Raw genomic sequence first — 26,149 nt, 5'->3', positions numbered from 1 at the left:
ATGGTGCTGGCAAAACTGTACAGCTACATGTAGGAGAATGAAACTGGACAATTGTCTAACCCCATATACAAAGGTAAACTCAAAATGGATCAAAGACATGAATGTAAGTCATGAAACCATCAAACTCGTGGAAAAAAACATAGGCAAAACCTCTTAGACATAAACATGAGTGACCTCTTCTTGAACATATCTCCCTGGGCAAGGAAAACAACAGCAAAAATGAACAAGTGGGACTAAATTAAGCTGAAAAGCTTCTGTACAGCAAAAGACACCATTAATAGAACAAAAAGGAACCCTACAGTATGGGAGAATATATTTGAAAATGACAGATCCGATAAAGGTTTGATGTCCAGAATATATAAAGAGCTCACACATCTCAACAAACAAAAATCAAATAACCCAATTAAAAAATGGGCAGAGGAACTGAACAGACAGTTCTCTAAAAAAGAAATACAGATGGCCAACAGACACATGGAAAGATGCTCCACATCGCTAATTATCAGAGAAATGCAAATTAAAACTACAATGAGGTATCACCTCACACCAGTAAGGATAGCTGCCATCCAAAAGACAAACAACAACAAATGTTGGCGAGGCTGTGGAGAAAGGGGAACCCTCCTACACTGCTGGTGGGAATGTAAATTGGTTCAACCATTGTGGAAAGCAGTATGGATTTACATCAAAATGCTCAAAACAGACTTACCATTTGACCCAGGAATTCCACTCCTAGGAATTTACCCTAAGAATGCAGCAATCAAGTTTGAGAAAGACAGATGCACCCCTATGTTTATTGCAGCACTATTTACAATAGCCAAGAAATGGAAGCAACCTAAATGTCCATTGATAGATGAATGGATAAAGAAGATGTGGTACATATACACAATGGAATACTACTCAGCCATAAGAAGAGGGCAAATCCTACCATTTGCAGCAACATTAATGGATCTAGAGGGTATTATGCTTAGTGAAATAAGCCAAGTGGAGAAAGAGAAATACCAAATGATTTCACTCATTTGTGGAGTATAAGAACAAAGGAAAAACTGAAGGAACAAAACAGCAGCGGAATCACAGAACCCAAGAATGGACTAACAGGTACCAAAGGGAAAGGGACTGGGGAGGATGGGTGGGTAGGGATGGATAAGGGGGGGGAATAAGAAGGGGAGTATTAAGATTAGCATGCATGGGGGTGGTGGGAGAAAGCGGAGGGCTGTACAACACAGAGAACACAAGTAGTGATTTTACAACATTTTACTATGCTGATGGACAGTGACTGTAAAGGGGTTTATAGGGGGGACCTCATATAAGGGAGAGCCTAGTAAACATAATATTCCTCATGTACGTGTAGATTAAAGATAACAAAAATAAATATAGAAAGAAAGAAAAAGGGGATTACTCCCTGATAGGATAAAACTAACTGTAAATCAACGATTAATGCATGCTTTAAATATCCTTAATTTTGACCTAAAGGGTGTCAGATGATCGGCTATGGAGGTACATTTTTCTGATAATATTCCTTTCTCTTAAAAAAAAAAAAGCAGTTCCTGTGTGGTGAACTCCAATGAGTTCTACACAATGGTATAATGGGTGTATAAAAGTGTAGGGAAAGGGTCTGTTTGTGTTTATACAGAGGATCAAAGCCTAATTTGGCTACCTAGAAAATGAACTAAGATATGATATGAAAATGAACTTCCAACATCAGCATTCTCTGGAAGACTCATACCAGAAGAGGATCATCAAAAAACCCCAAGGGGGGCGGAGCCAGGATGGCGGCATGAGTAGAGCAGTGGAAATCTCCTCCCAAAAACACATAGAGCTATGAAAATATAACAAAGAAAAATCTTCCTAAAATAGAGACCACAGGACACAGGACAACATCCAGACCACATCCACACCTGCAAGAACCCAGCGCCTTGCAAAGGGGGTAAGATACAAGCCCTGGCCTGGCGGGACCCGAGCGCCCCTGCCCCTGGCTCCCGGCGGGTGGAAAGAAACTGGAGCGGTTTTTTTTTTGGCGAGTGCTTTTAGGAAGCCTTAAAGGGACAGAGACCCCATTGCTAGGGAGGCAGGGTGGCGGGAACGCTGAGTGGATGCCTGGGACCGGCACCTGAGGACAAAGAATATCCCGCATTTTTCCCTGCGGTACCGGTGGGCGGGTGCCTGAGACCAGCACCTGAGGACAGAGGAAATTGCGCATTTTTCCCAGTTGTTTTTTTTCCATCTTTTTGGCGAGTGCTTTTTGGAACCCTTAAAGGGACAGGGACCCCTGTGCTAGGGAGGCAGTGCGGCGGGACTGGTGAGCGGGTGCCTGGGACCGGCACCTGAGGACAAAGATTATCCCGCGTTTTTCCCTGCGGGACCGGTGGGCGGGTGCCTGAGACCGGCACCTGAGGAGAGAGGAAATCGCGTGTTTCCCCCCCTTTTTTTTTTCTCTTTTTGGCGAGCGCTTTTTGGAAGCCTTAAAGGGACAGGGACCCTGGTGCTAGGGAGGCAGAGCAGCAGGACCGGTGAGCGGGTGCCTGGGACGGGCGCCTGAAGGCAAAGAATATCGTGCGTTTTTCCCTGTGGGACCGGTGGGCGGGTGCCTGAGACCGGCACCTGAGGACGGAGGAAATTGCGCGTTTCCCCCCCCTTTTTTTTCTCTTTTTTGCGAGTGCTTTTTGGAAGCCTAAAAGGGACAGGGACCCTGGTGCTAGGGAGGCAGGGCGGCGGGACTGGTGAGTGGGTGCCTGGGACCGGTGCCTGAGGACAAAGAATATCTCGCGCTTTTCCCTGCGGGGCCGGTGGGCGGGTGCTTTTTGGAAGCGTTGAAGGGACAGGGACCCTGGGGCTAGGGAGACAGGGCAGCAGGACCAGTGAGCGGGTGCCTGGGACTGGCGCCTGAGGACGAAAAAAAAAATCGTGTGTTTTTTCCTTTTTTTTTTTTTTTTCTGTTCCCTCTCTCATTGTTGCTGTTGTTGTTTTGGTTTGGAGAGTGCTTTTTGGAAGTCTTAAAGGGGCAGGACAGGTCACTTAGACCAGAGGCAGGGAATCTGGGGATCTCTGGGCACTCTAACCCCCTGGGCATCAGGGAGCACAGAGGCCCCTTACGGAGATAAATAGCCTCCCGGCGGCTTCCCCTCAAACGGGGCTCCACCATTTTGGAGGAGCAGCCCCAGCCAGGCCATGCCCACAGCAACAGCAGAGATAAACCCCATAGCAACCGGGCAGGAAGCAGAAGCCCTGTCTGCGCACAGCTGCCCAGCACAAGCCATTAGAGGTCGCTATTCTCCCAGGAGAGGAAGGCCACAAACCAACAAGAAGGGAAGCTCTTCCAGCGGTCACTTGTACCAGCTCTGCAAACTATCTCTATCACCATGAAAAGGCAAAACTACAGGCAGACAAAGATCACAGAGACAACACCTGAGAAGGAGACAGACCTAACCAGTCCTCCTGAAAAAGAATTCAAAATAAAAATCATGAACATGCTGACAGAGATGCAGAGAAAAATGCAAGAGCAATGGGATGAGATGCAGAGAAAAATGCAAGAGCAATGGGATGAAGTCCGGAGGGAGATCACAGATGTCAGGAAGGAGATCACAGAAGTGAAACAATTCCTGGAAGGATTTATAAGCAGAATGGATAAGATGCAAGAGGCCATTGAAGGAATAGAAGCCAGAGAACAGGAACGTATAGAAGCTGACATAGAGAGAGATAAAAGGATCTCCAGGAATGAAACAACACTAAGAGAACTATGTGACCAAGCCAAACGGAATAATATTTGTATTATAGGGATACCAGAAGAAGAAGAAAGAGGAAAAGGGATAGAAAGTCTCTTTGAAGAAATAATTGCTGAAAACTTCCCCAAACTGGGGGAGGAAATAATCGAACAGACCATGGAATTACACAGAACCCCCAACAGAAAGGATCCAAGGAGGACAACACCAAGACACATAGTAATTAAAATGGCAAGGATCAAGGACAAGGAAAGAGTTTTAAAGGCAGCTAGAGAGAAAAAGGTCACCTATAAAGGAAAACCCATTAGGCTAACATCAGACTTCTCAACAGAAACCCTACAGGCCAGAAGAGAATGGCATGATATACTTAATGCAATGAAACAAAAGGCCTTGAACCAAGGATACTGTATCCAGCCTGACTATCATTTAAATATGATGGCGGGATTAAACAATTCCCAGACAAGCAAAAGCTGAGGGAATTTGCTTGCCACAAACCACCTCTACAGGGCATCCTACAGGGACTGCTCTAGATGGGAGCACTCCTAAAAAGAGCACAGAACAAAACACACAACATATGAAGAATGGAGGAGGAGGAATAAGAAGGGAGAGAAGAAAAGAATCTCCAGATAGTGTATATAACAGCTCAATAAGCGAGCTAAGTTAGGCAGTAAGATACTAAAGAAGCTAACCTTGAACCTTTGGTAACCACGAATCTAAAGTCTGCAATGGCAATAAGTACATATCTCTCAATAGTCACCCTAAATGTAAATGGACTTAATGCACCAATCAAAAGACACAGAGTAATAGAATGGATAAAAAAGCAAGACCCATCTATATGCTGCTTACAAGAAACTCACCTTAAACCCAAAGATAAGCATAGACTAAAAGGCAAGGGATGGAAAACATATTTCAGGCAAACAACAGTGTGAAGAAAACAGGGGTTGCAGTACTAATATCAGACAAAATAGACTTCAAAACAAAGAAAGTAACAAGAGATAAAGAAGGATACTACATAATGATAAAGGGCTCAGTCCAACAAGAGGATATAACCATTCTAAATATATATGCACCCAATACAGGAGCACCAGCATATGTGAAACAAATACTAACAGTACTAAAGAGGGAAATAGACTGCAATGCATTCATTTTAGGAGACTTCAACATGCCACTCACCCCGAAGGATAGATCCACCGGGCAGAAAATAAGTAAGGACACACAGGCACTGAACAACACACTAGAACAGATGGACCTAATAGACATCTATAGAACTCTACATACAAAAGCAACAGGATATACGTTCTTCTCAAGTGCACATGGAACATTCTCCAGAATAGGCCATATACTAGCTCACAAAAAGAGCCTCAGTAAATTCCAAAATATTGAAATTCTACCAACCAATTTTTCAGACCACAAAGGTATAAAAGTAGAAATAAATTCTACAAAGAAAACAAAAAGGCTCACAAACACATGGAGGCTTAACAACATGCTACTAAATAATCAATGGATCAATGAACAAATCAAAATAGAGATCAAGGAATATATAGAAAGAAATGACAACAGCAACACTAAGCCCCAACTTCTGTGGGACACAGCGAAAGCAGTCTTAAGAGGAAAGTATATAGCAATCCAGGCACACTTGAAGAAGGAAGAACAATCCCAAATGAATAGTCTAACATCACAATTATCAAAACTGGAAAAAGAAGAACAAATGAGGCCTAAAGTCAGCAGAAGGAGGGACATAATAAGGATCAGAGAAGAAATAAACAAAATTGAGAAGAATAAAACAATAGCAAAAATCAACAAAAGCAAGTGGTGGTTCTTCGAGAAAATAAACAAAATAGATAAGCCTCTAGCCCAACTTATTAAGAGAAAAAGAGAATCAACACACATCAACAGAATCAGAAATGAGAATGGAAAAATCACAACAGACTCCACAGAAATACAAAGAATTATTAAAGACTACTATGAAAACCCATATGCCAACAAGCTGGAAAACCTAGAAGAAATGGACAACTTCCTAGAAAAATACAACCTTCCAAGACTGACCAAGGAAGAAACACAAAAGTTAAACAAACCAATTACGAGCAAAGAAATTGAAACGGTAATCAAAAACCTACCCAAGAACAAAACCCCGGGGCCGGACGGATTTACCTCGGAATTTTATCAGACACACAGAGAAGACATAATACCCATTCTCCTTAAAGTGTTCCACAAAAAAGAAGAAGAAGGAATACTCCCAAACTCATTCTATGAAGCCAACATCACCCTAATACCAAAACCAGGCAAAGACCCCACCAAAAAAGAAAATTACAGACCAATATCCCTGATGAATGTAGATGCAAAAATACTCAATAAAATATTAGCAAACAGAATTCAACAGTATATCAAAAGGATCATACACCATGACCAAGTGGGATTCATCCCAGGGATGCAAGGATGGTACAACATTCGAAAATCCATCAACATCATCCACCACATCAACAAAAAGAAAGACAAAAACCACATGATCATCTCCATAGATGCTGAAAAAGCATTTGACAAAATTCAACATCCATTCATGATAAAAACTCTCAGCAAAATGGGAATAGAGGGCAAGTACCTCAACATAATAAAGGCCATATATCATAAACCCACAGCCAGCATTATACTGAACAGCGAGAAGCTGAAAGCATTTCCTCTGAGATCGGAAACCAGACAGGATGCCCACTCTCCCCACTGTTATTTAGCATAGTACTGGAGGTCCTAGCCATGGCAATCAGACAAAACAAAGAAATACAAGGGATCCAGATTGGTAAAGAAGAAGTTAAACTCTCACTATTTGCAGATGATATGATACTGTACATAAAAAACCCTAAAGACTCCACTCCAAAACTACTAGAACTGATATTGGAATACAGCAAAGTTGCAGGATACAAAATTAACACACAGAAATCTGTAGCTTTCCTATACACTAACAATGAATCAATAGAAAGAGAAATCAGGAAAACAATTCCATTCACCATTGCATCAAAAAGAATAAAATACCTAGGAATAAACCTAACCAAAGAAGTGAAAGACTTATACTCTGAAAACTACAAGTCACTCTTAAGAGATATTAAAGGGGACACTAATGAATGGAAACTCATCCCATGCTCATGGCTAGGAAGAATTAATATCGTCAAAATGGCCATCCTGTCCAAAGCAATATACAGATTTGATGCAATCCCTCTCAAATTACCAGCAACATTCTTCAATGAATTGGAACAAATAATTCAAAAATTCATATGGAAACACCAAAGACCCCGAATAGCCAAAGCAATCCTGAAAAAGAAGAATAAAGTAGGGGGGATCTCACTCCCCAACTTCAAGCTCTACTACAAAGCCATAGTAATCAAGACAATTTGGTACTGGCACAAGAACAGAGCCACACACCAGTGGAACAGATTAGAGACTCCAGACATTAACCAAAACAAATATGGTCAATTAATATTTGATAAAGGAGCCATGGACATACAATGGCAAAATGACAGTCTCTTCAACAGATGGTGCTGGCAAAACTGGACAGGTACATGTAGGAGAATGAAACTGGACCATTGTCTAACCCCATATACAAAGGTAAACTCAAAATGGATCAAAGACCTGAATGTAAGTCATGAAACCATTAAACTCTTGGAAAAGAACATAGGCAAAAAGCTCTTAGACATAAACATGAGTGACCTCTTCTTGAACATAGCTCCCCGGGCAAGGAAAACAGCAGCAAAAATGAGCAAGTGGGACTACATTAAGCTGAAAAGCTTCTGTACAGCAAAAGACACCATCAATAGAACAAAAAGGTACCCTACAGTATGGGAGAATATATTTGAAAATGACACATCCGATAAAGGCTTGACATCCAGAATATATGAAGAGCTCACACACCTCAACAAACAAAAAACAAATAACCCAATTAAAAAATGGGCAGAGGAACTGAACAGACAGTTCTCTAAAAAAGAAATACAGAATGCCTCAGACACATGAAAAGATGCTCCACATCGCTAATTATCAGAGAAATGCAAATTAAAACTACAATGACGTATCACCTCACACCAGTAAGGATAGCTGCCATCCAAAAGACAAACAACAACAAATGTTGGCGAGGCTGTGGAGAAAGGGGAACCCTCCTACACTGCTGGTGGGAATGTAAATTAGTTCAACCATTGTGGAAAGCAGTATGGAGGTTCATCAAAATGCTCAAAACAGACCTACCATTTGACCCAGGAATTCCACTCCTAGGAATTTACCCTAAGAACACAGCAATCAAGTTTGAGAAAGACAGATGCACCCCTATGTTTATCGCAGCACTATTTACAATAGCCAAGAATTGGAAGCAACCTAAATGTCCATCGGTAGATGAATGGATAAAGAAGATGTGGTACATATACACAATGGAATACTTCTCAGCCATAAGAAGTGGAAAAATCCAACCATTTGTAGCAACATGGATGGAGCTGGAGAGTATTATGCTCAGTGAAATAAGCCAAGCAGAGAAAGAGAAATACCAAATGATTTCACTCATCTGAGGAGTATAGGAGCAAAGGAAAAACTGAAGGAACAAAACAGAGGTGGAATTACAGAACCCAAAAATGGACTAACAGGTACCAAAGGGAAAGGAACTGGGGAGAATGGGTGGGCAGGGAGGGATAAGGGGGGGGAATAAGAAGGGGGGTATTAAGATTAGCATGCATGGTGGGGAGGGAGAAAGGGGAGGGTGGGCTAAACAACACAGAGAGGACAAGTAGTGACTCTACAACATTTTGCTAAGCTGATGGACAGTAACCGTAATGTGGTTGTTAGGGGGGACCTGATATAGGGGAGAGCATAGTAAACATAGTATTCTTCATGTAAGTGTAGATTAAAAATTAAAAAAAAAAAAGAAAGAAAGAAAGAAAGAAAAGGGGGATTACTCCTTGATAGGATAAAGCTATTGGTAAATCAAATATCAACGCATGCTTTAAATATCCTTAATGTTGATCACTTAAAGGGTGTCAGATGATCAGCTATGGAGGTACTCTTTTCTGATAATATTCCTTTCTCTTAATAATAAAAAAAAATAAGCAGTTACTGTGTGCTGACCTCCAATGAGTTTTGCACAGTGGTATAGATGGCATGTCAAAGTGTGGGCAAAGGGTCTGTTTGTTTCTATGCAGAAGATCAAGGCCTAGCTTGGATACCCAGTAAATGAACTAAGATACGATATGAGGAGGAGCTTCCGGCATCAGCACTCTCTGGAGGACTTGTGCCGGGGGATTATCATCAAAAAGCCTCCACAGGGATCCGGATGATGCTGCGGTTGTGGCTGCATCCAGCCCACCGTCTCCTGGACTTGCCATAGGAATGAGGAGGGAGATGTCTAGGCTGGCATGTGCATACAGTGAGACAACGAATTTGACCGGATCTGTACTGTTGGAACTCAACCAGGAGTTGGGAGGGGTGCAAGTTGTAGTACTCCAAACTCTCATGACTATAGACTATCTACGGTTAAAAGAACATATGGGATGTGAACAGATCCCAGAAATGGGCTGCTTTAATTTGTCTGATTTCTCTCAGTCTGTTCAAGTACAATTGAACAATATCCATCATATCATAGGTAAATTTTCACAAATGCCCAGGGTGCCTAAATGGTTTTCTTGGCTTCACTGGAGATGGATGGTAATTATAGATTTGCTTTGTTTATGTCACCGTATTCCTATTATGTTAATATGTGTGTGCAAATTAGTTAGTAGTTTAAAATCTATACATACTTAAGGTACCCTACAAGAAGATATGTCAAAGAAATAATCAGTCCTCCCATGTTTCCTTCCATATGCTACATCTATAGCTTTTCTTCTTCCTTCCTAATTACAACCCTTAAATAGAATTCGTGCCTCATATCGACTTTACCGAGTATCATAATTCCTCCAGGTGGTAAAAATACCTCGAGACAAGTGCTGGGCATAGAAGCCACAGAGCATAAATCTGCAAAGAAGTAAAAAGCTAACCTTTTCAAACAATATGGCTTCTCTCTCACTTACCAACCTTACATTTCCCTGTATGGCCCCGGAAGATGACTGGTTAGCCAGAGACGGGTAAGATTCCTCAAGGGAGGAACAACCTAAGACAGGCACAGTCGCAGGAGGGCCATCAGGTGAGAATTTGGGGATCAACATAGGTGAGGCTCAGAACCTCACCCCCCCTGCTTTGCGAGAAATCTTCTGCATCCGTGGATGTCTTGCTGCCCTTGTCTAGCCGGGATTAATACTTAGTCCATAGGCACACACCTGATCATCTGATCATCTACATTTGCCCTCTTACAGCACTAAACTATGTTTTCTACCTTTGTCTTGCATCTACCTACCACTTCAGCATTTTATTAAAAATAAAAATAATAATAATAATAGAGGGAGAAATGTGGGATCAACATATAAATCAAGTACAAAAATCAAACGAATATTCATATTTGACCTGATTGTTTATAGGTCATAATGCATGATCAAAACCGAAAGTTTCTGTGATGAATGCCCTTGTACTGTTCACCATGTAAGAATTTATTCACTATGTAAGAATTCGTTCACCATGTAAGAACTTGTTCGTTATGCTTCAGAAGATTGGAGACTGATGAGAATTAGGCTTGAGATGGATTAATGATTGTATATTGAGCATTGACTCCCCTATACTGAATTTTATTGTTGTTAACAACCATTTGATCAATAAATATGAGAGATGCCCTCTCCAAAAAAAAATTATATTAAGAATATGTAAAAAAACAAAAACAAAAACAAAAAACCCCAACAAAGATCCACGTGCTGCTACAGCTGTAGATTCACTCATCCCACCGGTTCCTGGACTTGCCATGGGAATGAAGAAGGAGATATCTAAGCTGGCCTGTGCATATAGTAAAACAACAAATTTGACTGGATCTATATTGTTGGAACTCAACCAAGAATTAGGAAAAGTGCAAGTTGTAGCACTCCAGAATCTTACAACTACAGAGTATCTACTGTTAAAAGAACATATGGGATGTGAACAGTTTCCAGGAATGGGTTGTTTTAATTTGCCTGATTTCTCTCAGACTGTTCAAGTTCAGTTGGACAATATCCACCATATCATAGATAAGTTTTCACAAATTCCTAAGGTGCCTAACTGGTTTTCTTGGTTTCACTGGAGATGGCTGGTAATTATAGGTCTGCTTTGGTCATGTAACTGTACTCCTATTATGTTAATGTGTGTGCGCAATTTAATTAGTAGTTTAAAACCTATACATGCTTATGTTACTCTACAAGAAGATATGTCAAAGAAATAATCAATCTTCCCATGTTTTCTTCTGCCTGCTACTTCTATAGCTTTTCTTCTTCCTTCCTAATTACAACCGTTCAGTAGAATTCATGCCTCATATAGAAAATTACTGAGTATCATAATTCTTCCAAGTGGTAAAGATACCTCAAGACAAATGCTGGGCATAGAAGCCCCAGGACATAAATCTGCAAAGAGGTAAAAAGCTAACCTTTTCAAAGAATATTGCTTCTCTCTCACTTACCAACTCTACATTTCCCTGTATGGCCCCAGAAGATGACTGGTTAGCCAGAGACAGGTAAGATTCCCCAAAGGAGGAACCTAAGACAGGCACAGTCGCAGGGGGGCCATCAGGTGAGAAATTTGGGATCAACAGAGGTAAGGCTTAGAACCTCACCACCCCGTTTTGAGAGAAATCTTCTGCATCCGTGGATGTTTTGTTGCCCTTGTCTAGCTTGGATTAATACTTAATCTATAGGCACAGACCTGATCATCTACATTTGCCCTCTTACAGCACTAAATTATGTTTTCTCCCTTTATCTTGCATCTACCTACCACTTCAGCATTTTATTAAAAAAAAATAATAATAATAAGGGAGAAATGTGGGATTCACATATAAGTCAAGTATAAAAATCAAACGAATAATCATATCTGACTTGATTGTTTATAGTTCATGATGCATGATCAAAACCAGAAGTTTCTGTGATATGACTACCCTTGCACTGTTCACCATGTAAGAACTTATTCACTATGTAAGAACTTGTTTACCATGTAAGAACTTGTTCGTTATGCTTCAGAAGATTGGAGACTGTTGAGAATTAGGCTTGGGATTGATTAATGATTGTGCATTGAGTCCCCAATACAGAATTTTATTGTTGTTAACAACCATTTGATCAATAAATATGAGAGATGTCCTCTCAAAAAACAACAAAACAAAACAAAACAAAACAAAAAAAGTACAGACTTCCAATTGTAAAATAAATAACTGGGATGTAATGTGTAGCATAAGGAACATAGTCAAAATATTGTAACAACTTTGTATGGTGATAGCTGGTAGCTAGAATTATCATGTATATAAACGTTGAATCACTGTGTTGTACACCTGAAACTAATGTAATACTGTGTGTCAACTACCCTTCAATAAAAAAAAAAAAGTTAAAAAAAAAAATCAAAAAAAAAAAAGAAATAGATAGCTCAGGAAGAATCCTTGACCTTCTTCCTAACTGCCTGAAAGAATTGAGGTAAAGGATCTGCTCCAGGAAGAAATTACCACCATAGATAACTACAGTATAATATGAACTAGGTGTGTTAGACAGGGAGGATTTTAGCATAACTTGTTTGTTAAAATTCCTTTCCAGGTCCCACTGTTTCTGTGTGACCCACCAAATGCTGGTTTGCTCAACATTTTCTCTTTCATCTTTCTGTGAGTTGTCTTCCTTCCCTTTGAAGTCCCAGACCTGTATCCCTTCTCCACCTCTGGAGGGCACATAAACCTCAGTTGTCTGATTCCTGTGGGCCTCATATATTCTTATAGAGCTCGTGTATATATATAATTAAATTAGATTTTTTGCCTGATGATCTCTTTCATGTCAATTTAATTCTTAGACTAGCCAAAAGTATCTTGAAAGGCAGAGGACAATTTTTCCTTCCCAACACTTACAACGTGATTCTTTTTTTTTTTTTTTTTTTTTTAAGGGTCATGATCATGGATTTTGGGAATCTGATGAAAGCAATGTATTTTCACTACATAGAAATGTACAGCATTTTATATATCGTTTCAGGAACTTAACAGAGGCCCTAAAACCCATCGACAGATGCTGGTCTATGAACCTCGGGTGATGTATCTCCCAAACTATAGATAGAAGTCAGAGTAATAGAAATGAACACCATGTGTTCTCTTTAAATTGGTCACAGTACACCAGTTATGCATCTTTGATATGACCACATGCTAATTGAGAGAATTACTTTTTATTTAATAAACTCTGCTGGTTGGTTCATTACCTAAGATGTAGTACAAACTTAGGATGACAGAGGCAGGACTTTTATTATAAATGCCAGAACCATTTTCTAGTATTTGTTGTTAAAAATTTTGGTTTCTCTCTATAGCCAGTGAAGTTAAGGATTCATTTTTACATCCTTCTATCTAAGAGTGTGGAGCTCATCAGAAAATTTGTTTTTTTGTGTTCCAAAGAGGTAAAGAAATAAAAGAAATATGATTACCAAGAAGGAGATTTTTATCTCTGAGTTATTCAAACATTTTCTGAGTAGTTCAAAGGAGAAATAAAAATCACATAATGGAATAATGAAAGACTGCCTGACATGTTTCTTAAAATTTTAAGAAGAGGTAATTTGATAGCTTGAAGCTGCTAATACCTGCCTTGGGACCATGAATTAGAAATAATTTCACTGGTAAAATGATATCCAGAGGGAATAAAGCAAAGCAGTCTTAAGGGTTTCATAAGACACGTTTCAAGAGTCTTCATTTATCTACTTACCTATCTTAAGTTGCAGTAAGAAGGCGTTGTATAAAAAAGAATTTGTCTGGTCTTTGCCCAGGTTCCTGGGACAGAGATTCTAAACCCTTGGGATTTCCCTAGTGATGAAAGTGTCTGTTATTCATGGGGGACCCCTCGAACAATGCCTGAGTTCATGCCATGTGGTTACTTGCGGTAGATCCCTAGATAGTTTCTGGAGGGGGCTGGCCATGATGGGAAGACTATCCATGTGATTATAGGGTTTCAGCTTTGAAGCAGGTGATATTAGCCCAACCTCTGGAAAGAAAGAGGGGCTGGAAATTAGTTCAATCACATGGCCAACGACTCAGTAAATCAAGAAATCATGCCTAATCAGGTGATATTAGCCCAACCTCTGGAAAGAAAGAGGGGCTGGAAATTAGTTCAATCACATGGCCAACGACTCAGTAAATCAAGAAATCATGCCTAATCATGCCAAAGATCAAAAAAGTTTTTTTGATCTTTAATAGACCTCTATTAAAATATACTTAAAAAATGTACCAGTCAGACAAGAACAGACCCATAGACCATAATCAATGAACCCCAATAAAAACTCTGGACACAAAGCTCAGGTGAACTTGTGTGAGGAGGATGGCATGTCTTGAGTCCACAGGGAGATTACATGGAAGTTGTATGTTTGGGACCTTCCCAGACCTCATCCTAAAGGTTTCTTCTTTTGTCTGGTCTTGATTCTCATCTTTTATAATAAAACTATAATAATAAATGTAGTGCTTTCCTGAGTTCTGTGAATCTTTCTACCAAATTATCAAACCTGAGTTAGTAGGAACCCCAGAATTTTTAACTAGTTGGACAGAAGTTTGGTTGGCCTGTGGACTTCAGAGCTTGTGACTAGTGTCTGAAGTGAAAGGATTCTTGTGGAGGACTGTGCTTTGAACCTGGGAGGTTTGTGCTACCTCTGGGTTGTTGGGTAATTAGCATCAAAATTGCATTATAGGAGTTCAGGTAGATGTAAGAAAAACATCCCTTAGTAAGATAATTAGACACTGGAACTGGCTACACATTGAATAGGTAATTGTCTTTTTCAAAGTTGTTGCCTTGGCTAGATCTAAGAGATACAGACTAACCAGACTTTTATGATGAAATTTTACCCAGCCATGAGAAGCTAAGATCTTATAGCCAGCTTTTTTTCCCTTTCTTTCATTTTTGCTAGAACAGTTGAGGATTTACCAATTTTTGTTAAGGATTTTAATAAAGATTCAGTATCAAAACCAGTAATAAACTTATGCAATTATGTCAAGTGAACATCCAAAGATCTCTACAATAGAAGGAGGTCTCTACAATATTTTGGAAAGGACCAGAAAAACTGATGAAACACTTATTAAAAATACTATGCATTAGAGTAGAAATATGGTTCATGATCTTACATATGAAAAGGTTCTCACAGACCTTCTGCTATTTATATAAAACTTTCTTGACATTTATCAGTGGTTCTTATGATGAAAGAGTTGCCCTTTAAACATATAGCTCCTCCAACAAAAATTTTAAAGAAATTTCATGATTTGAGTATGTAGGTGTTCAAATACGAAAATAAATACCCCATTATTTTTGACCTGAATAAAGAACTGAAGAGCAATTGTATTTTTTTATTTTTCTTTTTTTTATTAAAGTATCATTGATACACAATCTTATGAAGGTTTCACATGAACAACATTGTGGTTTCAACATTCACCCATATTATCGAGTCCTCACCACCCCCCATTGCAGTCGCTGTCTATCAGCATAGTAAGATGCTACAGAGTCATTACTTGTGAAGAGCAATTGTATTAAATTCACCAGAAAATATTTTCTCCACATAACAAGTAGGAATAAAGAAATTATCAGAGATGTTTACCAACACCTGAGCCCTGAATGTTGGGCTACAAATCATCACAAAATTTCCAACATGGAATATTTGTTTAAGATGCTCAGGTAATGGATACATGTAAAGCATTAAAGGACCATGTAGAACACAGAATTGCTAGAGATCGCCAAGAGTACTAAGCCAGCTATGGACAAATATATGAAGTAAGTTTGTCTTCAGTCCCATTTCAGGATCCCATCTTCCCTCAAAGCACCTGCTCCTTTTCTGTAGTTTCCCAATGCTTTTATACTATCCAGGCAGACCAGAGCTCCCCTTAAGACTCTTTTCAACTCCAGAACACTCTGTTTCCCTTCCTCCATCAAGAGTAGCTCAGCTATCACACTGGGGAAGTCTCATAAACTTACCTTCTCTCAACTGTAACTGGTAAGTGTAATACATTATTCCTATGTAACAGTGTTTCCTCAGTCTCTTATATGGTGTGAGTTGAGCTGGGACAGGAAATGTTTTCTTTTTCACTACCTGATACATTTCTTTAATCCCACCACTAACCTAGATCCTAGGGTTTTGAAGTTTTTTTGATCTTTAATAGACCTCTATTAAAATATACTTAAAAAATGTACCAGTCAGACAAGAACAGACCCATAGACCAATGGAACAGACTAGAGAGCCCAGATATAAACCCAAACATATATGGTGAATTAATATACAATAAAGGAGCCATGGATATACAATGGGGAAATGACAGCCTCTTCAACAGCTCGTGTTGGCAAAGCTGGACAGCTACATGCAAGAGAATGAAACTGGATTACTGTTTAACCCCACACGCAAAAGTAAACTCGAAGTGGATCAAAGACCTGAATGTAAGTCATGAAACCATAAAACTCTTAGAAGAAAACATAGGCAAAAACCTCTTGAATATAAACATGAGCAACCTTTTCCTGAATGCATCTCCTCGGGCAAGGGAAATAAAAAATGAACAAATGGGACTACATCATGCTAAAAAGCTTCTTTACAGCAAAGGACATTATTAACAGAACACAAAGGCATCCTACAGTATGGGAGAATATATTTGTAAATGATGTATACAACATGGGGTTAACATCCAAAATGTATAAAGAATTCACATGCCTCAATGCCCAAAAAGCAAATAACCCTATTAAAAAATGGGCGGAGGATATGAACAGACAATTCTCCAAAGAAAAAATTCAGATGGCCAACAGGCACATGAAAAGATGCTCCACATTGCTAATTATCAGGGAAATGCAAATTAAAACCACAATGAGGTATCACCTCAAGCCAGTTAGGATGGGCAACATAGAAAAGAATAGGAACAACAAATGTTGGTGAGGATATGGAGAAAGGGTAACCCTCCTACACTGCTGGTGGGAAAGTAAACTAGTTCAACCATTGTGGAAAGCAGTGTGGAGGTTCCACAAAAAACTAAAAATAGAAATACCATTTGACTCAGGAATTCCATTCCTAGGAATTCACCCTAAGAATGCAGGATTCCAATTTCAAAAAGACATATGCATCCCTATGTTTATTGCAGCACTATTTTACAATAGCCAAGAAATGGAAGCAACCTAAGTGTCCATCAGTAGATGAATGTATAAAGAAGATGTGGTACATATACACAATGGAATATTATTCAGCCATAAGAAGAAAACAAATCTAACCATTTGCAACAACATGGATGGAGCTAGAGGGTATTATGCTCAGTGAAATAAGCCAGGCAGAGAAAGACAAGTATCAAATGATTTCACTCATCTGTGGAGTATAAGAACAAAGCAAAAACTGAAGGAACAAAACAGCAGCAGACTCACAGAACCCAAGAATGGACTAACAGTTGCCAAAGGGAAAAGGACTGGGTTGAGGGGTGGGGAAGGGAGGGAGAGGAAAATAAGAGGCATTATGATTAGCATACATAAATTAGGGGGGCACAGGGAAGGCAGTATAGCATAGAGAAGAGAAGTAGTGACTTTATAGCATCTTACTATGCTGATGGACAGTGACTATAATGGGGTATGTGGTGGGGACTTGATAATGAGGGGAATCTAGTAACCACAATGTTGCTCATGTAATTGTATATTAATGATACCAAAAAAAAAATGTACCAGCCAGGGTCAGCTAGTTGAAGGGTGGAGATAGAGTGTCAGATAAAGGGTAGAGGTTGAGGATGGGAGGTTATCAGAAAACAAGTTTATGTTTGGCTTTAAGGACTTGGAAGAGCTCTGAAAGAAGAGGCAGAAAGTGGCCTTGTTGGATGGAATGAATTCATAAAACTCTAATATTAGGGCTTAGACACAGCCGTGTGAAAGAATACTTAGAGAAAGACATACACATAACTGTGTGACTGCCTCATCCACCTAGAGGAAGGTGGTCTAGGTCAAAGTTCTAGAAATAGAAAAGCAGGTCAAGACAGTGTGACTCAGGAGGCAGTGAGACATAGCAGGAAAAGCACAGACTGGTTCTGATCCTCTCTGCCACAGAGCAGCTGTATTTAACCTTTCTGGGTCAGTATCTTCAAAGGTGACTAAAGGAGTCAGAGACTGATTCCTAAGACTCCTCTGACTTTCACATGCTCATCTAGAAACCTACTTTCTGGTAATCTTGAATATATTGAATCTGATTCATGCAGTCTTTGTAAGAAGAAAGAACAATACAATAAATAGTACAATACAAGATTTTGAGCTCCTCCTCCAGTGAGTCTTCCCATTTCTTAGAAATCCCATCTTTCTGCCTTCTGTTGTAAGTCACATCCTCTTCAAGGGCCACCATATTTAATATACATAATTTTTTATTCTACTGTGACCATGATCTTTTTTTACCAAATTCCACTTGTTTTCAGTTTTAAATTCAGGAGTACAGCTTCCATGGGACTTGGGTCAGGACATCTCCTAAGGAAGGGAGATGGGGGGCAGCAGTGGATCCTGGAAACAAGGTCGGAAGCAAGGCTGAAATAGCTGAGAAGAGTCTGCAGTTCAGCTTGAGAATAGAATAAGTGATAACTTCTAGTGAGAGGCGAAAAGCAATTACCAAGTCAGGAGCAAAAACATCAAGTCAGAACAATAGGAGCAGGCACAGTAACTGTAGATCAAGGAACTTCCAGACGACAGAAAACCTCATATTGTCTCAGATGCAACAGGACCCAGAGTTTGCCTTTTCCAGGGCATGGCCAAGCCAGTGTTTAAAGGCTCCTGCTCTGCAGAAACTCACCACTCTGGGCAGACTTTGCTGTGCTGGACTTGAAGTAGGATGATAAAGCAGATATAAAGGACACGTGTTTGTGTGGGAAGAGGCAGGGAGTGGTGAGTGATTATCAGTCCTGATAACTTAGATATTAAAATATGTTCAAAATCCTTTTGTATCAGTGATTATTTTACACCATTTACTCTACAAAGAAACAGTTTTTATGCAGTAGTTAATGTTGACATTATGCCAACTGGGACGTTCAAATTTTGCTTAGTTGGATTAGGGAACCAACATTATCCTTTGTTATCGCATTTAACTCTCATACGATAATCCCATGAGATAGGCATGAAGAATGAGGAAAAAGAGTTTCAAAGAAGTTAAGGAACTGTCCAAAACCAATTAAAGAGAACATAATGGACCTGGGATTCAAACATAAATCTGTCAGACCTCCTAAAACCCAAGGAAGCCTTGTTACTACATAAACCCTGGTCAATGTGGGACAACAGTGTTTCTCTGCGAGAACATTGTAACTGTAGTGGCATGAAAGGCTGAATCAAGGTTTCCTTCACTTTCATTTTTTCTGCCAAAACTCTCCTTATATTGGTGGAACTTTGTTACTTTTGGCTCAGAGTGATACAGCCAAAATAAAAATAATCTTTATAAAAATATCCTTAGAGTTTCCCTTAAAAAACCAATGTTAGCAAGAGAAATCTGTATACTGAGACAAGAGGTCTGTGCATGTATCATTTTCCATCCAAGAGGTTGAGCTAGAGAGAAATGTAAATTTTTCAATGAAAGCTGAGAATAGAGTTAACCACTGGTGAAGAGGGTCCTAGTGCCCTATCTACCCTACCCTGGCTGTGTCTGTTTGAGCATATGCATGTAACATTATTATACATCAGGTAGGCTAGGAGTGTCTGAATGCTTCTCTCCCCAAGTAAGGCCTTGGAAGAAATACAAGTTTTGCAGAGAATCTCCTTCCCAAAGTACGATTTGGCAGTGGCAAATGCTCACAGGGGAGGTCTAGGCAGAGAGTGCCTGACACCATCCTGTGGATTACTTGTGGACCCAGAGGAGTGCAGGGGAGCATCAGGAAGTTTCCCAGGCTCTCAAGAGATGGGTAGGGTTGGCTGAGAGAAGACTGATGGGTCAGAAGCACCTCCAGAGATGATGAAAGGAAGTCATCATGAAAGGAAGCAGTGTGAGATGCTGCATGGGCCATTTGAATGGAAACCACAGCTGGAGTAGGTGCTCACCTCTGAAGACCCAGCAAGATGAGTTCCATCTCTGCAGAGACCTGTGGAGACAGAGAACCATTAAGAAGCAAGCCCCCTCACCTGCTGAAGCACAGACACAGGGAAAAATTGGAATCGAGGGTGGGAGGAAGGGTTGTGGGGAAAATGGAAGTTCATATGGCCAGGATCCTCACCTGACCCTAAATTACTTGATGATGTAATTGGCCTACTGCAAGGCTAATGCTTCTACACCTGTAGGCAATGAGCTATTACTGACTGAGTCACTATATAAAGAGCTCTGCCCAGTACTCTGCATGGAGGCAGAGATGGAGCTGGATTACAGACCTGCAGGCTTCTGGATGCAGAAGTGATTCCAGTGCCCCACCTACCACCATGAGAATAAGCCAGGTATAAACCATTTTACCCTAAAAACAATCCATTGTCATTTCTCAGTCTCACAGAATCCATAGTGAACCTGCCTGGGGCTGAAACCCTCATGTGAGACAGGGGTCCACTGGCTTTTACTGGGAAAAAAAATTCCTGAATTGATTGACTAAAAACATAGAATAATTGAGTAATTGTTGATTTGACTGCATTTACCTAGAAATTATTAGCTTAAACTTCCTCTGATTAGTGTGGAAGCTCAGGGCAGAAAATGAATTCAGTTATAGAAAAATAATATACAGTTTTGCATATTTGAGCTTATGACTCTAAGAATCCATTCCCCTCTATGTAAAAATACAAAACAAATCAGAATATTTCCACCTGCTCCCCTGTTTTCATAGTTTGCCTTTGATTTCTCTCTAATTTCCTCCCACACAAGCTGAATTTCCAGGCTATCCCTGTCACCTTTCTTGGATTTAGAAGCCTGGAGCTCCAGGGGACTTGGAATATGTCAGGTTGTTAGTTATTATTGTAATAACTGTTCAGTTAAATAAAAGCTCTATGAATTTGTGTATTGAAAAATTTAAGATAGTTCCTATTTATTTTAGCTTTGTTCCTCTTGCAATAAAAGCTTTCTATTTAATTATTAATTTGGCTGTTATTTCTAGCAATTCTTGGCTATAAATAAATGTTTTGAAAACATTACCCACAAACTACTAAGGGTTTTTTCCTAGTGGTTGAACTGTTACATGTGAAAATTTTTACTCTGTAAGTAGTGTTTAACCATAAATAAATACTGTTCATGTAAATTAAATTTAGTTCAAATTTTCTAAAGGTAGTTTCTTCATGATTTTGGAAGGATTGGGAACAAAAATATGGTTTAGACAAAACTTGTGATGTCTTACTGTGATTAGAAGACCAAAGGGGTTGTGTTATTTTACTAATTATGATGAAAAGAGAAATCACTATTAAAGACTGTAATGGTTAGTTTTATGTGTCAACTTTGCTAGACTAGAGTGTCTAGTTAGTCAATCAAACACTAAGTTTTTGCTGTAAAGGTATTTTGTAAATGTTAACATCTACAATTAGTTGACTTTAAGTAAAGGAGATTATTCTTGGTAATGTGGGTTAGCCTCAATCAGCTGAAAGGCCTTAAGAAAAAAACAAGTCTCTCTGAAGAAGAAGAAATTCTGCCTGGGAGTTTCCAGCCTACTAGCCTGCCCTATGGATTTCAGAATTGCCAGCCCCCATAATCTTATAAGCCTATTGCTTGAAATCTCTTGTCTCTCTGTCTCTAATATATATATATTTATAACTGAATATATATAGCTGGTTCTGGTTTCCTTTAATGATACAGATTTGGTACCAAGTATGGTTCTAGAGGTACAGAATCTAAAGGATGAATTTTTGGAACTGGTTTTGGGTTTTCTTTGGTTATGTAATATGATTATATTTAAAGGCATGAGTGATTCATTTCCAATGTAGAGGCCATGGATAGTCTATGGAATGATGCAGAAATAGAGATATACCAAATATAAAAAATAAAGGTATACCAAATATCATCATTGGATACTCCTAATCAAATAGTTATGAAGCAAGGTTCTGGATGACCATGTACTTGAAGCTTTAGAACGCTGTTGTCAAACAAACAAGTACAATGAGGTTGGCTGGAGACGACTGGAGAAAGTGATAAAATGAGACTGCAGAAAGTGGGGAAAGGAAAAGATGAATTCAGGGCTTCAAATTCCCAGCTTAAACTCTGGTTAAAGGACCTCTAAGTCTCTATGACTGCCCTGAAGGAAATATTTATCTCCTGGAGCCTCAGAGCTGGGGATGTCTGAAAACCAAGCTCACCATATCATCCTGCAAGTGACTCAGTTATGAAACAAGTTGAATTCTCAAACTTGCAGAGTATTTTCTGTTAAAGTAAGAAATCTGGAGACTATATGTGGGAATGGATAGTAAAGGTATGGAATAATGATTTTTGTGGGGAATATAAAGTTGGATCAGGCTGAATTAACTGATAATTGGTCCACGAAGTAGAGGTTCTGGAGTCAATGCTGTAGGTGTTAGAAAGAGTTCCAACAGTTTGGCTGAAACATGGACCAAAGAGCCTACACTAAATGAAGTTGAAATGATAGATCTGCCTTGGTGTACTGTAGAGAAGGCATCCAAAGGCTTAGGGAGACTGGGATGTTAGCCTGCATTTGTCTTGTAAATTTCATGTAAACTTATCACAGCTGTTCACCACAACTGTGAGAAACAAAGTTGTGATGTGCTCCAGCATCCTTAAAGTGCTCTGTGGTCACTCTTCTCTTTAGGTCAGAAATTGCTGTGGGACCTGCTGCCACTGAACTGGCATCCTTAAGTGCAATGGAGATAATTGGGGTGGCAGGGTCCAAGTGGTAACACTTAATTGCCAAAGACAAGTAGGCATTGTTACTGTAATGGACCTCTAGAATATAAGCTCCATGGAAGCATGAGCCTTGCCTGTTTTCTTTATGGATCCATCTTCAGAACTTAGAACAATGTTTGGCACATAGTGAATACTCAAAAAAATATTTATTGACTCAACACCAAACAAACCAAATTATCCAATTAAAAAATGGGCAGAGGACCTGAACAGACATTTTTCCAAAGACAATATATGGATAGCCAACAGGCACATGAGAAGATGCTCTACATCACTGATCATCAAGGAAATGCAAGTCAAAACCTCAATGAGATATCACCTTACATCAGTCAGAATGGCCACTATCCAAAAGACAAGAAATAACAAGTGCTGGCAAGGATGTGGAGAAAAGGGAACCTTCCTACACTGTTGAGGAATTTAAGTTGGTGCAGACACTCTAGAAAGGTGTATGGAAGTTCCTCAAAAAACTAAAAATAGACATACCATATGACTTAGTAATTCCACTTCTAGGAATTCACCAGAAGAAAATAAAATCCCTGATTTGAAAAGATATATGTACCCTTATGCTTATGCTGCATTATCTACAATAGTCAAGATATGGCAGCAACCTCAGTGTCCATCAACAGATGACTAGATAAGGAAGATATGGTACATATACACAACAGAATATTATTCAGCCATAAAAAAAGAAATCCTTCTATTTATGACACCATGGATGGACCTAGAAGGTATTATGTTAAGTGAAATAAGCAAGGTGGAGTAAAACAAATACCATATGATTTCACTCATATGTGGAATCTAAAAACAAAACAAAATGAAATGAACAAAATAGAAATAGATTCATTGACACTGATAAGTTACTGGTAGTTACCATGGGGAGAGAGGCTGGGGAGTTAGGGTGAAATAGGTGAATGGAATAAAGAGGCACAGAAATCTCAACCATAATATACATTAATCATGGAGATGAACATACAGCATAGAGAATATAGTCAATAGTTCTGCAACATCTTTCTATGTTGACAGATAATAACTACACTAATTGGGGTGAGCATTTAAGAATATAGATAACTGTTTTAAAATAAAGAAGTATTTATTGAATATATTTTCTATTCTTGATCCAGCTTATGCTGATTTCAGTAAGGCATCAACTAAGAGCCAGTACTTTGGAATCACTCGTTTCTGGGATTGGTATATGAATATTAACAAATATTAATTAAATGAGATAAAATACATGAAATCACAGTGCCCAACACATTGAAGATACTCAATAAATGATACTAGAGTCTGAAATCTGCAGTTCTGCTGGCATTCTCTTCATTCAGACAGAATCAATCCTTAAGCACCTATTATATTCCAGGACCTTGGTCAATGCTGGAGATACACACATGGATAAAATATAAACTTGGCTTCAATAAGCCCAAGTTTTTATTTAAGGGGATCATAGAGGAAAACAAATATTGCAATTGAGTGCAATAAATGCTTTAACAGGTCTAAGTTTATGATGATCCCAGAATTAGTACGAGAGGGAGTAATCAACTTTGCTAAAGTTAGGGAGAATGAGTTCTCATGGAATGTTTCATAGAAGAGGAGATACCTGAGGGATGATGAGAGTATTTTGACAGGGATAACAACATTTGAAAAAGCAGAAATATTAAACTAATTGTGGGATTTATGGAGCTTCAAAGATTGGGGATGCCTAGTCAGTAGGTAATAATGAGTCGCTTGGTTGAGATGACACTGTTCAGTATGGTAGCCTGTAGTCTCATGTGGCTGTTGAGCCCTTGAAATGTGGCTGGTTTCAGATGAGATGTGTTGTAAGTCTAAAGCACACATTGGATTTTGAAGAGTTAGTAAGAAAAAATGTAAATTGTCTCATTAATAATTTTTCATATCAATTACCTGTTGAAATAATAATGTTTTAGACATATTTGGTTAAAACATATACTTAAAATTTCACTTGTTTTGTCTTTTCTAAGTGTGGCTACTAGAACATTTAAAATGACATTTGTGGCTTTCATTTGTGGGTCGTGTCATATTTCTATTCAGCACTGCTGGGCTGGATCATGGTCGGATCAGCATGACCTTTGTCCTGTGAGCAGTGGAAGCTTTTGAAAGGCCTTTAACAGAGCAGCACCAGGACTGCATCTGGATTTGGGGAGCTAAGTCAGGGTGTAGTGTGGGGGATGTCATGGGAGAAGCTGGGTCTGCAGACACAACTGAGGCTGTCAGTATGGACAGTGAAAAGAGGCATGAGTCTGCCATGGGTTGAGTTGTGTGTTCAAAAATGTTGAAGTCGTAAACCCCAGAATTGGAAATAGGGTCCTTGCAGGTGTAATTAGTTAACATGAGGTTATTCAGACATAGGGCAGCCCCTAATCCCATATGACTGGTGTCCTTATAAAACGGGATACAGACGCACAGAGGAGGAACATCATGTGACCCTGACGAAAAGGTACAGATGATGCATCTACAAGCCAAGGAATGCTGAAGATGCAGGCAAACTACCAGAAGAGAGGGAGGGCCTGGAACAGATTCTCCCTACAGATCTCAAAGGAACCAACCCTCCTGGCACCTTGATTTGGACTTACAGCCTGCAGAACTGTGAGATGGTAAATTTCTGTTGCTTAAGTCAGCTGGTTGTGGTATTTTGTTCCAGGAACCCTAGAAAACTAATACAGCATTTCTTAAAATTTTAGGTTTTGTTTAGATGGAAAATTAAAATTGCCTAGGTTAGCATATGGGGGTGAGTTCTGCTGTGAGAGGGCCCTAAGTTTTTCAAAGCAATGGACCAACTTCAAGGAAATTCTTCTTCCTAGGTTATTGTGGTAGAAATAGGGAAAATTGGGCCCTGAGAACCTGGGTCAATTATATATACTTTCTTGTAATCCATATACAAAGGGAAGGCGAGAAGTCAGCTGGTATTCTCTTCCATGCTGGCCTCTCTTTTTGGTCCTGGACGGATATTTCTCTTGGTGTGTTCTGCTGCTCAAGTCAGCATTCAGACTGTAGGGAAGGAACACTTTTCCCTTCTTTCCTTCTGGGTTCTTTGGCTGGCCTAATGATTAAATTGACATAAGACAGATTAATAGGAGAAAATCAAATTTAATTTTGTCTATATAAGAGAAATACAAGACTCAAAGAACTGACCAAAGCAGGCAGTTTTTAATACCTTTTAGATGAAGAAACAATAAGGCAGACAGAGAAAGACAAATCATATCATATGGTTTCACCTATATGTGAAATCTGAAAACGCAAACAAACAAAACAGAAATAGACTCATAAATGCAGAGAACAGACTTATGGTTGCCATAGCGGAGGGAAGAGGGAGAAGGGGATAGAAAGGTACAAACTTCCAATTATAAAATAAATTAGTCACGGGGAGGAAAGTGAGGTGTAGCTTATACAGTCAATAATATTGTAATATCTTTGTATGGTGACAGATGGTAACCACTTATTGTGGTAAGCATTCAGCAATGTGCATAACTCTTAAATTGCAATGTTGTATACCTGCAATGAATACATTGTATATCAACTATATTTCAATAACAAAATGATAGGTTTGTGAAAAACTGGCAAGATAAAGAAGTTTT

This window comes from Manis javanica, chromosome 9, assembly GCF_040802235.1.
Source record: "Manis javanica isolate MJ-LG chromosome 9, MJ_LKY, whole genome shotgun sequence".
NCBI classification, from domain to species: domain Eukaryota; kingdom Metazoa; phylum Chordata; class Mammalia; order Pholidota; family Manidae; genus Manis; species Manis javanica.
Note: the sequence above shows the minus strand (reverse complement) of the source record.